The following is a 12,388-nucleotide window of genomic DNA, read 5'->3' on the forward strand; positions in this document are numbered from 1 at the left end:
CTGACTTTGGTGACGTGAGACAGCTAGCAGACGGTTGGTTTAGCCAGTTTGTCTGCTTCCTGACCTGGGCCCCAGTGAGTCAAGGTTTAGCTTATTGACAGGTCACGTGAATAACACTAACAATCAAATGAGACCTCCAGAGGATGCAGCCTTCTGAAATGAGACACAGCTAGTGTGTGTATATATTGAAAGGTGAAGTGAATAACACTAACAATCTCTCAATCACAGTTCATGATAGTGGGTGGGATATATTAGCCCTTACGAAAGGAAAATATATTTACCAGTATATTTTCTTGAAATATATTTTAATATATGGAATAATATATTGATGGTATTATAAAATATATTATATATTCATGCAATATATTGCAAAATATACAAATGATTGCCGCTTTCAATATATTGCAATATATTGGAAAATATAAATATTAAATCCCATATATGTGAATATATTGCATGATATTTTCAAATATATTGCAATATATTTTTGTTTCGTAAGGGAGGCAGCAAGTGAACCTTTTGTCCTCGAAGTTGATGTTAGAATCAGGAAAAATGGACAAGTGTAAGGATTTAATTGAGTTTGACAAGGGCCAAATTGTGATGGCTAGACGGCTGGGTCAGAGCATCTCCAAAACTGCAGCTCTTGTGGGGTGTTCCCGGTCTGCAGTGGTTAGTATCTGTCAGAAGTGCTCCAAGGAAGGAACAGTGGAGAACCAGCGACAGGGTCCTGGGCGGCCAAGGCAATCTGCTCAATCCTGGTGATGTCAGTGCCCTAAACATTGTTTTAATGGATTATCCAGATGAAGGATCAGATGATGGAGACGTTACTGAAGAGCAGGAATAAGTTTAGTGATGTTGCAAGAGACTGCCAATGGTAAACAATGGAAAACTTATTTCAAAAAACTTATTTACTTACTAAGTTGCTGTCCTTTTCAGGGTAATGTTAACTAACCCCCTTGTGCTTGTGTAGAAATGCAGTTTAAAAATTCTAGTTTTTATATTCAGAAAAACTTTATTTTCAAATAGCAATAAAAAAAAAAATAATAAATAAAAAAAAGAGAGAGAAAGATTACAGAAAACCAATTTGTTTTCATGCCAAGAGTTTAAAATATAGCATCCAGTCAACTTTTTGAGAAAAAAAGAGGTCTGGAAAGGTCATTGGTCTGTGGAATTTGCATAATGCAACTCCGCCCCACCGCGAAGGTATAAACGGGTATATATATATACGCTCCCTCTGGATGTCACAACTCGCCCATCACCTCCTCTTATGGAGTCAGAAGCATCTGAGATCGCTTCGTGCCATTTACATTCCCGGGGTCCTTGTGAGGCCGACGAGCCAGGGGAATGGCGATTCATCCCCAAGCGGTTCAGCTGATTTGGGGCCAGTTTGGCGACGCACAAATAGATCTGTTTGCCTCCCACGACTCCTCCCATTGCCGCTGGTACTCTTCCCTGACCAAAGGGACCCTCGGCACTGATGCACTAGCGCACAGCTGGCTGCGGGGCCTACGGAAATATGCGTTTCCCCCAGTGATTCGTCTCACACAGCTCCTGTGCAAGATAAGGGAGGACAGGGAGCAGGTCCTAGTGGTCGCCTCGTATTGGCCCGGCCGGACCTGGTTTTCCGAACTCATACTCCTTGCGACAGCACCTCCCTGGCCTATTCCTCTGAGTAAGGACCTCCATATGGCACCATATGGCACCTGCGTCCTGACCTCTGGAACCTCCAAGGGTGGCTCCTGGATGGGAGACACTGGTGGTCGCTACCATCACTTCCACAAGGGCCTCGTCTACGAGACCGGCCTATGTATTGAAGTAACAACTCTTCATCACCTGGTGCTCTTCTCGCGGAGAAAACCCCAAGAAATGCATGATGGGCTCCGTGCTCTCCTTACTACAGGAAGGGTTGGAGAAGACTGTCTCCCTCCACCCTCAAGGTCTACATGGCGGCAATAGCTGCTCATCATGACCTGCTGGATTCTAAGACGGTTGGACAGCAGGACCTGATCCGCAGGTTCCTCAGGGGGGCGAGAAGATTAAATCCACCTCGCCCCTTACAGGTACCCTCTTGGGACCTGGCAGTGGTCTGCGCATGGCTCCTTTCGAGCCTCTGCAGTCCGTAGAGCTTAAGTTCCTGTCTATGAAGACAGCACTCCTGATTACTTTGGCCTCGATCAAGAGGGTGGAGGACCCTCTTGTTATATTAAAGGTGTCATGAACTGGCTGTTTTATTTTTTTATACTGTTGTCTGAGGTCAACTAATGACGTGTGTGTGGTTTTTACATTCAAAAACATCATAACTAATATAAAATGTATTTTCTACACTGGTTTTGAGGCTCTCTTCTGAACGTTGGGTTTTGATGGGCGTGTCGCACTGGCGACTTGGAAGTAAACGCCCACGGCTAGGATTGGATAAGATTTGCATATTTAATGAACTTCTGATGAACTTCTGCTCTCCTGTCAGTTCACATGAGGGAGGGATTGTTTTGAAAGCAGCAACCGGGATGATTATTTTACAGGGAACGAACACAATGATTTATTTGTCATCCACCCGTGATTAATTGGACTATTATTTCTGTATTACATGGCCCGCATGATTGGTGAATATAAGCACAAACACACAAACACACACACACACACACACACGTGCGCGCCCAAATCAAGAAAGAAATATTATTTCACGACTTGAGATTCACTGGCCTGCCAATGGGCTTGTGTTTTGGTTGCACATCTGGAAAACACATAGCTCGGGGACTTCTATTACATATAAAAAAGACGTTTTACTCACATAAGTTTGTTGCATCATTCCTGTCGGATCCATTATAGAAGACATAGCATTGTGTCTGCAAATCCAGCACTTGAGGCTTGTTTACAAACGATTAATAGTGTTCAAATATAAGCAACATTGTTACACTTACCGCTAAGTTACATGTTTTTTCAGGTTGGAGCTGCAATTCTTGTATGCTGAGATGTCAGTTTGTTTTGGTGCACACAGTATATCATTATGAAACTATTCTTATTGACATCTAGGAGTGAAAACATGATGAACTAGAGGGAACGGGTGATCTGCCTCCCATAGCTCACACACACCTTCGTGATCTTCCTCTGCTTTGGCCATCATCTGACTAAATGCACGCTAATTATATGCGGATGATGCGCCTACACCTCTCACGAAGCAGCCTCTCCAACGTTTCGCGAGACTTGCGAACAAGTCATATTAACTTGTTTTAAAATATATAATTAATTATTACCATTGACAGTAGCGGAGGAACGCCACCGATTGTAATGCAGTAAAAGTAGTTTTTTCACAAGAAATGTACTTGAGTAAAAGTAAAAGTACCTATTTTTAAATATACTCTAAAAGTACAAGTTAGCCAAAAAATTTACTCAAGTAAATGTAATTCGTTACTACCCACCTCTGCATCTTGGGACATGTGGTCTTCACCTCACAGCCGGTGGAAAATAGGACACGGGCAGAAATCACGTTGATGGATGCGGTTATTAACGTTACTGTAGTATGAAGCAGAGCAGGACCGAGTGTTGAAGAGCTTAGCACAGCCGCTGGAGTGATTGTTACACAAATACCCGCCTCGCGAGCAGTGGGACTTTTATTATGACGGGACAGTTGCCGAGGGGCCCGCACTTCCCGCTTTTCCGGTCATGATTATGAGGTAATGCAGCTCTGTTTATCATATTAGATACATTTAAGTGTGTTGAAAATGATATGACGTTACTCTTGTTCACACTGCTAAGAGTAAAGCACTTCTGCCAAATAAAACCCGAAACCGAGGGTAGCGCAGATATGACGCGATTGACAGGCGACCCTCTCAGACGCTATGCTGAAACGTCCCGGTTCATTGGTTAAAATAGCAATTTTCTCACAATTTACAAATAGTTGGACACATTTGGGATATTGTAGGTACTCAACTGAACAAAATATATAACACTGGCCTAGTGGTTTTTGGATATTTTACTGCAAAAATACTACATAGTGCACCTTTAAGGCGTCTTTGTTACACTGTAATTATACATTTTAGAACTGATTGAGTAATATTAAATGACTACATTACTATGGAATTAGGAGTAGGTTTGGTTGACGGTATCACAGACACACCAGGCTCCCACGTCACTGACACCCCACGTGCACTTTTCCCCAGAATACTGATTACACACACCTGCACACCATCATCACCCACAGCATTAAAGCCACGCTCACACACACACAAGTGTCCGGTCTCGTTTGCACAAGGTACTAGCCTTCTCTGCTTACCTTAAGGACTCCCTCGAAGTGTGTTACTTCATTCTCCAGCGAATTCCAAGTCTCCGAAGATCTCCAGTGTCTTGTGTGTGTGTTCTGTGTTTTCCATTCATCTCCGCCTAAGCCAACCAAGACCATCGCTACAACACCCAAGAACCTGGTTCACCGTCACATCCCTTCACTCTGCCACAGTCATTTCTCTACTGGTGCCCACACACAATAAACTCTGTTAACCATCTCTTGTCTACGTCAGTCTGTACCGTAACAGAGGGTTGGTTGCATGTAATTATGCATCATTTTATAGTTATTACTATAGTAGCTACAAGTAACAAATTTACCAAAATCTCTATATTAACAACTTTCAAACGGATGTTTTTTGTTTTTGTTTTTACAAACTGTAAACATTACATAAACATATTTGCATAGATTTCAATTTGGCACAGAACATTTTGTAACTTCAATTTATATTCATACCCTGAGACATTATCAAAAACAAAGACAAACACAAACATAAGCAGATCCATTTTCAGTCGGAAATCATTGAAAGTAAAAAGTATATCCATAAAACATAACGCCTGATACAGATGCAATATCCACATAAACATTTACAAAACATGTTAAACTGTCATATTTAACTCATAAACACTCAAAGATGAATATATATTTTTTTTATAATACTCCACATTTACATAAGAGCAGTACCGTTATGACATTTTTTTTTTTTTTTTGGTTTACAGCCACAAAAAAAGCATGATTTACTTTTGAAATGATTGAAAAACAAATATTAAATTATGCAAGTAATTTGCTATAAAATGCAGCACATTTTGAAGTCTTTAGTCTCATTCTGTTGCTTTTTACTCCAGAAGAAATGTGGAAGAGTGTTTATCACATTATGGTGTAACAGCAGAGACCGGTTCAGACAGATCCTCCATTTCATGAGTCTCTGCGGTGATCTGTGATCAAAACGAGATATTATATGTCGACTAATACACATCTGAACTCTACGTGAAGATGTTAAAGCTCAGACTGCAGATCAGTTTATATCACACACAGCTTTATTATTGTGTTACCCTAAGTAGACGTCTGGATCTTTGCTGTGTGTTCCTTTGATTGTGTGTAAATCTGTATTAGAAAACACATTTACAGATTTAACATTGATATATACACAGTTGAATATATACACATATACACGAGATCTGCACTGAATAAAAATCTGAACTTACTCAGGTGTCACAATCTTCCCTATGAGACAGGAGACACAGAGAGAAAGTGGATTAAAAGTAAAATAGATGAAAAATCAGAATCACAGCAAGTAAATCAGGTGAATGTGTCTTATTTGACCAGCGTCAAATCTCCTTCATTTCAATAACTGTTTGCATCTGTTACACATCCGCATTATAGATGTTGGCAAATAAACCAGAGACCCATCATCGGTTCACTCTTAAAATAAAGGTCTACAGCCATTTATGGTTCAGCGAAGAACCTTTAATTAACACCCCTTTTAATCTCTCCTGGCACAAAAAAGGCACAATTATATATATATATATATATATATATATATATATATATATATATATATATATATATATATATAATATATATATATATATTAAAAAAAGATACTTACAGAAAGCAAGCATCTGTAAACTTATCCAATAAAAGGCAAAAACACATTCGGAGGGGAAGACGACGACTCTCAGATCCGTCATGACGCGCTCACCGTTCCCTAAGAATTCAAAATACAGAAAAAAACATTGAAGAGAAAAGAAGATCCACAGGACATTTGAAAGCAAAATTGTTAAGCATATTTTAGTAGTTGTACAATGTAAGCGTGCTGTGTTTGATCAAGCAATGAAAATGATCATTGTATCAGTCTCTTCTCTCTTCTTTCTCTACTTCTTTCTTTTCTCTGCTGCTAAACAACATACCTTCACCCGACCCGACCCCAGCCCTAAACCCTACCCACACTGTGACGTGGGCAAATCAGGTAACACTTAACGTTTTCAACACTTGAAAACGTCCCTCTGTTTATGATGTGGTAACGCCTATTACTATCCTTCAGAGACATACGTTGCCCGTTGATCACACCTCTTGTGCTCTGATTGGTTGAAGGTCTATCCAATTGTGTACAGCGTCATTTGAATTATGCTTGTTTATCCCGGCTCTTGTGCAGCAGAAAATACAGAGCAGACTCCCCAGACCAATGTTCAAATTTAAATTAAGCTAGGTCTGGTGATAGCCAGACAAATTTGTGTGAGTATTTAGATAAAACTGTGATGTTAAAGATCTCTATACATACTGTAATATAATATTTTAGATATGTACTCACGTGCTTTCAGGATCAGTTCTGCTGTCAGAGTAACAGAGCTCAATAAAACAAGACCAACTGCTCCAAACATGAACACAACTTCATTACAGAGACGCACTATAACACACACACACACAACGAACATCAAATACTTGCATTAATTAAGCAGATCTCAACAGTGCAATATTACAAAACATAAATACAATAAAGTAAATATATAAACATGTATTCAGGATTCATATTAGGATGCAGTATTGAGTAATTACATGCATTTGATCCTTGTTGGCTCGTCTCAGTCTGCTGTCTTCGTCTCTTTCGTCTTGCCACTGTTTAAACAAAACTGAAATCTTATTAAAAAGTAAAATGGATGAGCAGAGAATATGGATTTATCCAGGGATCATATCTATTCTAGTAATAACAAAATATAGTAACCAAAGTAATAACCAATATTCAGTGAAAACAGCATTTCTCTTTCTTCAAACAAACAAAACCATTATAGAATAAATCAAGAAGGCCTAGTAAAGGCAGACAATATTGGACAATAACTGCACACCTTCAGGGGGTCTAGTGGAGTCCATGCCTCAACGGGTCAGGGTTGTTTTAGCAGCAAAAGTGGGACCACACAACACACTATTATGATGGTCATAATGTTATGCCTGATGGTGTATGTTTAAAATATAAACAGAACATGGAGAAGCCACGTAAAATTTGACAACTGGATTTACAGAAATCATTTCACTTTTAACGAGAGGTATGCAAAAAATGCTGTTGATAAAAGAATAGATTATATTTTATAGCCATATATATGTTACACTGCTTTACATTTTTTCACATTTAATTTTTTCTACATCCCATACACCATAATGACAAAACAAACAACATATGTAATTACTTGGCAAATTTATTAAAGGGTTTGTTGCATGCGATTTCACTTTTTTAAGTGAACTTTAGTTAGTGTGTAATGTTGCTGATTGAGCATAAACAGTATCTGCAAAGTTACAGTGCTGAAAGCTCAATGCAAACGGAGCTATTGTCTTTCAAAGTTGTGGCAGTTTATTGCCTACAAAAGCGGCCGGTTTGGACTACAACGAGCTTCTTCCTGGGTTGGTGACATCATAAACCCTCGCTAGTCACCGCAGATGTGACTTCTGTCCGTAGTGGTAAGGGGCATGGCGTTTCTGGCAACCTGTGCTTGGCACTTCAGCCAATAAAAATACAGGAAACTACATTTGGCCATCTCACCAATCTAAGACCATTGTGTTTTTCAGAGGGATGGGCTTCATAGAAGCAGGAAGCAGAAGAGCCGTTCAAAGCACAGTGGAGACAGCAATGTTATACTGTGACCCATAAACACAACCAAGCCTAGAAAAAGCCCCTAGTCTTTTAGAGAATGAAAAGACTAGATTTGCGCATCTGGATTTCTGTAAAGCTTGTTGTTGGAAAGCGAACATCCGGCCCAGTCTGAGGTCCTGAGTTCTCTGGATCAGGTTTTCATTAAAGATATCTCTCTATAGCCCCTTTCACACTGCACGTCGGACCCGCAATATTCCCGGAACATTGCCGGGTCGCCTTCTGTGTGAAAGCAACCACGTCCCGGGATTGATTATCGAATTCGGCCCGGGTCGGGGACCTAGTAATATTGCGGTATTCGACCCGGGACGAGCGCTGTGTGAACAAAAGCCGAAACTAATGCCGCAACGTGTACGTAGTTATCGTGCGACTCCTAGAGCTTGTTTTTTCAATAATACAACCCTGCAGTGCCAGAAGAGGTAGTCGGTGTTTTAAACGCAGAGAGTGTTCGTATACAAAAGAAACTCAAATTAAACAAGCAGAAATGTGTGCAAACTGGACACAAGTCGAGACCACGGAGCTCCTTACTATCCGCGCTGAAGCTGAGATCACTCGCCATTATACGTCACATCAGGATGTCACGTGTCAACTCGACCCGGGACCGTTAAGCTTTGTGTGTGAAAGCGCACATATTACGGTATTTCGCTGGCAGTGTGAATGGACCAAATCTAGCGGCCCGGGAACAAATGCCGGGTCGCATTATCCGTGTATTTGCCGGAATTGCAGTGTGAAAGGGGCTTAAGTTTTGCTTTCAGCTTTTCTTCTACCTGACCAATTCTCTAGTCCCTGTTGATTATAATCAGCCTCACTGAATGATGAAATAAAATTATGCAACCTCACCATTATGATGGTGTTTTCCAGGTGATGAACTTTGCCTGGTTTGCTCCAGATATGACGCTTGGACCAGAGAATATAGTTTCTTCAGGTGTCATTTTCTAGCAGGCTTTCATGTGTCATGCGCTGATAAGTGGATTCTGTACAACCACTTTGCCATAAAGCTCATTCAGATCAGTGAATGTTCTTGAGATGTTTGGTTTCTGGATCTCAGCAAATTAAACAATGTGGCTTGGCAAACGATATGTTCGGATTAATAACTTCCTCTGACATAAAAAAATTAAAAATAATAATTACAAGCTCTATGTTCTCTGTGGTTCTTCCTAGCAGAAACTACCAAATCATGTTAAGCGCTAATGGGTTAAAGACGAGTTTTTAGCCATTAAATAATGCCGCAAATACCAGTAATTTGTCTACTGCAAACCTTATTGATTCATGTTTAGCATGATTTATTTAAATACTCTCGTCCCATAAGTTTTGCATCAGAAAGGAAAACTGCAGTGACAAATATAATTATAAATTCTATCGCTAATCTTTCACTTTAACTCCGAAGGGTTTGTGCTAGACCAAGCTGTTAGTAAATCTGACCCCAGTTGTGATATTTCAGTTTTTTTTATTTTAAATACATTTTCAAAATCAACCACAAATTGAGTTTCTTTTAAATTATGGTATATGGAGTATAATCTGATTGGAATCTGAATACTTTCAGAAATCACAGTTCAGTCTCTCATCATGACCAAAAAAGTGATCATTATGAAATTAAAACAATGTGCAGTTTAGCGAGCACGTCTACTTAATAATTTTTTCTTATAATTTCCTACTTGCGGCAATTCTAGGATTTTCATAAGGTTATGAAACTTCTACTTCTACTTATAAAGCAAATATTAATGCCTTATTTTTCATGACTGTTTTGTAATAGGCTACATCCCTTACTCATAACCAGGATTGCAGGCAGGCTCCCCTAAGAAATGTTTGATTTCTAAGATCTACATATGTGCATTTTAAGATGTTCTGAAGGCCAAAAAAATGTATAACTATATATTGAAAACCATGTCAGTGGGCGTTTATTAATTTGCCTGAATATTTAACATTTATTCATTTCTTGCATATCTCGCACTTTACATCGGGTCGCGCTGCTAAAATTCACGCTCAGCCTCAGCAGCTTTTGTGTGAACATAAAGCCCGCCTACTCTGATTTGATTGGTTTTCTCAAATATTTTGACATTGATGAGCGGTGACAGACCAATGAGGCTCAGATGAACACACACACACCTCTGCTTCTGACGTGCGCTCTGCTCGGCGCTGCTGCGGATGTGCTTGTTCCGTGTGAACAAGTGTCTCAGCGTTATAACATAACTTTGAATGAATGGATTATAACATTACCATTAAATCATAACTTTCTACACACTCAAATATGTCTAATATGATAAAACAGCACTGCGTTCCACCTCATACGCGACTATGACTATTGGAAAAAGCGACCTCTAGCGGTGAGAAATTACATTTTCGGCCTTTAAAGTCCCAGTGAACTGGAAGTAGCGAGGGAGTTTTCTTCAGTGCTGTGACGTATTTCCAAGTGAAACTGAATACTGAACAGAGGGCAGGGTTTTACCTCAGCGCTCCTCCTCTCCATCTCTCGCTCATAGCAGATGAATGGCTGGAGGAGAGCGGTTACGCATTTTAAAGCCTAAGCCGTCAAACTGACATCATCTGAGAAGGAACGCCGTTTCCAGACCGGAAGTTACTTTTCAGATTTTGATTTAAGATTATCACGACAAACTATTTTTTTCTGTGTATTAACTTACTAACACAGATGAATTGTTCACCCGAAGACCTGTAATATGTGCCAACAAAGTAAACAGGGTAAATTTTTATTTCATGAGGACTTTAAAGCTTTATATGTATAAATAAGACATCACATCACAGTAGTATAATTTCTACTTCTCAGCACCATATTTCTATGATCTTTATAAATACAGTGTCGGATAATAAAACAATGTAAGCATTGTAAGTCATTGATGGACAATACCTGTAACACAGCTTTCAAAGACCACAGTCATCTTCAGAACTTCAATAAATACAAAAACACTGGTCCATCCCAAGTAATCTGTTCATTAAAAGAAGCAATTTTGATCAACACATCTCTTACAAATCTACTTAAAAAACAAACTTCTCTTTAAAACTCTCTATATACATAAAGATTACATTAACATATTCCAGATGAAAAATTAAAATGTCTAAAAATGTAAGTAACATACCTTTCTCGCTTTCCAGTAGGGTTAGATGAATATAAATCACAAGGATGATATCCAGGGGTGATAGTGTTATCCAAAATGATGTTATCCATCTTTGGTGGAAAACTGTGAATGAAAAGATGACCTTCTAAATTCATGAGCTCAGAGCACAGTACACATACTAGAACTGATCTGATCATACTATAAGAAATCAAAATGGACCCTTAATGGTCTTAAAAGGTTAGTTCACACAAAAATAAAATGTATGTCATTAATGACTCACCCTAATGTTATTCCACACCAGTAAGACCTCCGTTTATCTTCGGAACACAGTTTAAGATATTTTATATTTAGTCTGAGAGTGTATGCAAGTGTATGCACACTATATTGTCTATGTCCAGACAGGTAATAAAAACATCATCAAATTATTATTTGAGGATTGAAAACACACGGAAGAGAAGACAATGCTGAATAAAGTCAGTAGTTTGTTATTTTTGGACCAATATGTATTTTCGATGCTTGTGATCGACTGATGTCACATATGGACTACTTTGATGATGTTTTTATTACCTTTCTGGACATGGACAGTATAGTGTGCATACACTTTCATACGCTCTCGGACTAAATATAAAATATCTTAAACTGTGTTCCGAAGATGAACGGAAGTCTTATGTGAATGGAACGACATTAGGGTGAGTCATTAATGACATAAATTTAATGCATGTTATTGGCCTTAATGTGAATAAATCATCTGCTTCTTAAAAGGGGGTTGGTCTAATGCTATTTCATGCATTATGATTATTTACACTGAAAAGTTAGATTCTCATACTTAACATGCCCAGCATTTCAAAAAATGAGTTTGATGTATGACGGAGTATTTCTGTCCCAAATACGCTCCTTCTGAAGTTTTTTACAAGAGCAAGAGTGCGTCTGTAAACAAGCTTTGTTCGGGTTAGGATTAGTCCACAAATCAACAATGACACTAAAAAAGTGTGTTTTTGGTTGTGAGGGAAAGATAACCTTGTTCAGCTTCCCAAATAACCCAGCATTAAGGAAACAGTAGATGCAGATGTTTTTGCAAGTTCTGCAAGTGTGTTTGTTTGTTCCCGGTCATGAGTGGAAACTGCAGGCAGTGAGTGAAACTGCATCAAATATCTATGTTTTGTTGGCAATCAGTGTGTAAGTTTATTTAATGTCTACAACATAAACGTATAGAGAATCAAAAGTTTCTCTATACCCGCCCCACGTGGGTATAAAGCAGAAGTGACACCACGCACTATTGTTTTTCACTGAGGAGCCAACTAGTGACTCGGCCTGCAGTGATGGTACAACAACTGTGTCGACGGGACGTACGTCTCCATTCCCTCCTTCAGGGAACGAGGGATACAATGCGTAACCAAAATG

Source organism: Pseudorasbora parva, chromosome 2 (genome assembly GCF_024679245.1).
Source record: "Pseudorasbora parva isolate DD20220531a chromosome 2, ASM2467924v1, whole genome shotgun sequence".
Classification (NCBI taxonomy): Eukaryota; Metazoa; Chordata; class Actinopteri; order Cypriniformes; family Gobionidae; genus Pseudorasbora; species Pseudorasbora parva.